The 4870-nt window shown below is 37.6% G+C and overlaps 1 long non-coding RNA gene across 1 annotated transcript; it reads left to right on the plus strand.

Moving 5' to 3' along the window:
- Positions 1–1667: 1667 nt before the first annotated feature.
- On the plus strand, positions 1668–4415 carry LOC132895998 (uncharacterized). Its single transcript, XR_009655896.1, has 3 exons — positions 1668–1789; positions 3723–3906; positions 4000–4415. It is a non-coding gene; the product is annotated as an uncharacterized LOC132895998 (long non-coding RNA).
- Positions 4416–4870: the final 455 nt, after the last annotated feature.

Consider the following 4870-nt stretch of genomic DNA (forward strand, 5'->3'; position numbering starts at 1 on the left):
ATTGATTAGTTTGATTGGTTGGACTTCCGCCTGGTTGGAGGTCTCAGAAAAAAAAAAAAAAAACAGTTGTTTATTATTTTGGTTATGTTTTTATTGGTAATCCTCGTGTAGAGGCACGGGACGTTTTGGTTTGAACCTCGTGGAAGAGCCACGGGAAGATTGGTTAAACCTCGTGTAAAAACACGGGAAGGCTATCCTCGTAATTTGTTTACGGGAAGGTGACCCTCGTGAAGTGAAGGAGCTGTCACGGGAAGAGCGCGCTTTTTATGTTAAACCCATAATAATTACCCTAATTAATGTCGGGACTGATTCCTTCGTGCCACCATGGGGGGAAAAGTTGTATTATATTAATTGTATTATTGTATTAAGGTACCCGGACCCCGAGAAAAAACCCACGGGATTGGATGAATTGCTGTGGTTTAGCATTCTACACAAATTCTAGACAGTTTGGCCGGCTCAGTTTTGATTTATCCTCATTCAGGTATTTGCAATCTCTAGGAGCTGTGTAATGTATCTTTAATTGTTATAGCATTTATATAAGGCATTACTGGATATGCACAAAATAATGAAACAACAAATCAGTACTCTGGACATGAACAGTTAGAACTGTGTTCCTGGTGTGCATAAATGTCAAACTTTTGGTCAATCAAACCTGTATAACCAACTTCCAAAATCCTTATTTCCCTTATAAAATCCTTATAAGATGCAAATTAAAATGATTTACCTAAAATCTCATCTCATCTCATTATCTCTAGCCGCTTTATCCTTCTACAGGGTCGCAGGCAAGCTGGAGCCTATCCCAGCTGACTACGGGCGAAAGGACAAGTACACCCTGGACAAGTCGCCAGGTCATCACAGGGCTGACACATAGACACAGACAACCATTCACACCTACAGTCACCAGTTAACCTAACCTGCATGTCTTTGGACTGTGGGGGAAACCGGAGCACCCGGAGGAAACCCACGCGGACACGGGGAGAACATGCAAACTCCACACAGAAAGGCCCTCGCCGGCCCCGGGGCTCGAACCCAGGACCTTCTTGCTGTGAGGCGACAGCGCTAACCACTACACCACCGTGCCGCCGATTTACCTAAAATTTAAATGATAATTCACAATGATATATCCCAGGTACTTTTTATTCAATATTAATAATAATAAACTTTAAGAATGAATACAAAGCTTCAATGTTTGACAAAAAAAACCACAAAGTGTAAATGTTATGTGCTCTTTTATCATCGTGGGAATTGATTATAGCTCTAAATAAATATTGAAGTGGTTTTTTTTTGTTAAAAAGAATCCGTATAACTTTATTTGTACGCCCGTATACTATTGAATCAAATCCGTATAAAATACGGACATTCTGTACAAGTTGACATGGGTGTGCATTTTAATCTCAACGAAAGCTTCACTGAATCGATTCTTTAGAACAAACTCGCATGCGTGTGAACTCTTGATTCACTCTTGATTCTTATTGACTCAGAAACTACGGAAACCTTATTTGTATTCCTGTTTTCAAATTGTAAACAATAATCACACTCTCATGCTGCATGAAATTAAAGTATGAACTTTCCTCAACCCATTACGTGTGCATGAACTCAACAAATGCAGTCCATGCGTCTGTATCGATTCGTTCGATCGAGTCATTTATGTTTCGTCCCGAAAAAGATCCGAATCGTTTGTGAATCTCATCACTGTTAGAAATCCAAGAGAAGAGATCCTCTTCCCTTAACACAGAATGGAATCATCAGAGGAAAAATCTGCTTCTTAATCAATTAGTTTCAGCGTTTGGTGAGTAGATCATCTGTATTTTATTTTATATTCATTGTGTGTTGATAGTCCAAAACTGTAACTGGAAAGTTATCAGGAAAGTCACGAGTGGTCCGCGAGGTGATCTCTGAACAGGTCCGCGAGCACTCTACAAGACTATTAATGTGTTTTAATAATTAATAGTGTAGCTATTAATGCAGTTTCATGTCTAGATCTTATAAATGATGAATACGAAGTTTTCAAAATTGTGATGAACTCCAGTTCCCATGATGCTTGTGAACTGGGCATGCGCACTGGATAAAAGAAAAAGCAGCTCTTTAGGGCAAAAATCTCGTCTCATCAGATTTGGGCAGTAATTCTATGCGTTCAGACCTTAAATAATGAAATAACTGTACAAGCAAATACAACACAAAAACCATTTTTAAAACATTCACTTAAATTAAACAGACATGGTAAAAAACAGAATAAATATATTTAAGGCTTAGAGTTTGATTAATTCAGCCAAATCAAATATCACTTTCAGATTTGAAGATATTTATCAGGAATCATTTTTAAAATATTGGGTATTATACCACTTCCTGTTTAAAGGCATAATAAAAGGCATCAAATATATTCACCCTCCGTGTGAATGGAAATGCCGAAAAGTTTAATGTTTAACCTAATGTTTAATGTTGATCTAAAACATTTTAAAACTGATCGTGTAGTGGTATTTTTATTAATCATATGTAATTCTAACCTTTAAATATCCTATACTCCTGTTTCTAACGCGTTTTAGCGAAATGTGGACTTGTCTTGTCTGGGAAGCATGAAATTAGTTCAACAGCGAGCGAGCTAACCCGCTCTTTACTTCATTTTTTGACATTTTTTGAATAATTGTCGTCATAATATTTAATATAAATATAATATTTTGAATAATTGTTCCGTAGCAATATGCTCTGTCTCTTTCTCAGTCAACATTGAGATAAGGGCTCCCAGACTGTTACAGATAGCTATAATATAAATAACTCATGCAAGCATAGCAGGCAAGGACAGCCACAGAAATCTGCAATGGGCAGAGAAAATCATTATTTTTGGCACTTTCTCACACAATAATAAATTTAATAAGTAATCTCTTTATATTACTAGGTAAATTCCATATACATAAAGTCAAAATGTCCAAGACAACCAATTCTCATTAATACTGTTAATTGAATTAAAAAATGTATTTTGAGTCTCTGTCACATATCGAATCCAACAAAGAGTGCTTATCAGCTATTCAATTTTATTCAAATTACATTCAGTGAAATTGTTGCCCTGTTTTATATCTCCTTTTCTTTCTTTAAACTTATTGCTACTTATGAGGCTAAGCTTAACCATGTTCCTCCTAATTTCGAACTATTGATATGAAATGCTCTGATTAACTGTTTGCTGAGTTTTAAACCTCCATACTTTTGCCTTTAAAAACCACAGAGGATATGGAATGGATAGGCTTTTAATGTATTTAGTTAACCATAATTTTTTTCAGCAAGAAACAGAGTTAACAAACGTTTACTTGAATAACTTTTTGTTTATAAATCGGAGACTTGGGTTTATCTTTATTTAACCATTAAGGAAAAAAACTTCATAAATTATCATGATTATGATACATTGGCTTGTATAAGTATTCATTGTCCTTGAACCTTTCCGCATTTTGTTGCACTGCAACCTGGAACTTAAATTGACATGAAACTACACAAAATATGATTTAATAAGCAGTACCTCTCTCTCTGGATGTCATCCTACAGTCTTTTCTCGAGCAAGGCGTGGTGAGACACTTTACACAAGATTTACGTAAGATTAATGAATTGATTGTTTCTTCTGTAATGTCACAGGTTCCTGCTCATCATTGCTGTTTTTCCATTAATTTTCCACGCACATGAGGAGATAGCGTTTGGACTCAAGGTTTCATTTGACTCTCCTGCTGTTTTTTTTTCAGCTGTAATTCATAACGCGCTCTGTGACCTTCTCCCTCCCTCAGGACTCTGTGGTCTGTGTGTTCTGGTATCTGCTGAGTCACCAGAAATCTGCCAAGACACTGACACTTGCGCCTGCTTCAACATCTGGCGCATAAGGGCTTTAAGGTTTCCAGAACCAAGCTGCAATATTGCATGAACACTTAAGTATTTGAACTTTTGAAGTTTTGAACTTTCTCAAGGCTGTCATTCTAGACACAAAATGCCCTGCAACTAAACATGCACTGATGTCTTTTCTAGGTCAGAAAATGGATCCCTGACTGCTCTTTATATGACAAGCTTCTCCGTTCCACAATCTCTCATCACGATCCACTGCAACATCCTTTGACCTGGACTGACGCTATGGTGGTTGCTTATCACTCCCTCAGAAGCACCCTTTGTTCCGCCCCTGGGTTACCTGCTCTCTTCAAGCCCTTCCACCTCTATGCCTGTGAACACCAAGGCACAGCCTCTGGGGAGCATGAGGGGGGGGGGGGAAATGCATCATTGTGCGTTTTTATCCAAAACATTAGACATTGTTGCTCAAGGCTTACCTGCGTGTCTAGGGGCTGTCTCCGCATGTGCTTTGATGGTTTTAGATGCGGAAAAATTGGTTTTGTCTCACCCACTGATCTTGCACTCGTCACATCAAGTTAAACAGGTGTTGCAAAATTTACAGACCCATTACATTAATTTAATCAGTAATTTAATAGATAATTAAATTAACATATGACTATTTATTCTCTGTTCTAATAACAATCTCGAAATTTGTGTCACATCCTCTTTGATAATGTAGGTCGCGCTCTCACACGCCTCCTTAATTCTCGGGATGATACTTAGGATGACATTGATATTGTCTGTCTAAAAATCGTACATACTACTAGTATCAGGTCTGATCTCTCCTCCAGCCCTCTAGGGATGGGGGAAGTACTCTTTGTTGGTGGTTCTTGTTCTAAACCCTCAGACGGTTCTTGTTTTATAATTTATAATATTATCACACCTCTGTGGTTATTCTGTGTGTTCAATCAATATCAGCCTGATATTCTGCATGAGACATACGCTCTTCCTTTCTCATTTGATTTTTGTCATCTTGATTGTGGACAAATTCTCTAAATGGGTAGAAGTTTTTCCC

Source organism: Neoarius graeffei, chromosome 13, assembly GCF_027579695.1.
Source record: "Neoarius graeffei isolate fNeoGra1 chromosome 13, fNeoGra1.pri, whole genome shotgun sequence".
Taxonomy (NCBI): Eukaryota; Metazoa; Chordata; class Actinopteri; order Siluriformes; family Ariidae; genus Neoarius; species Neoarius graeffei.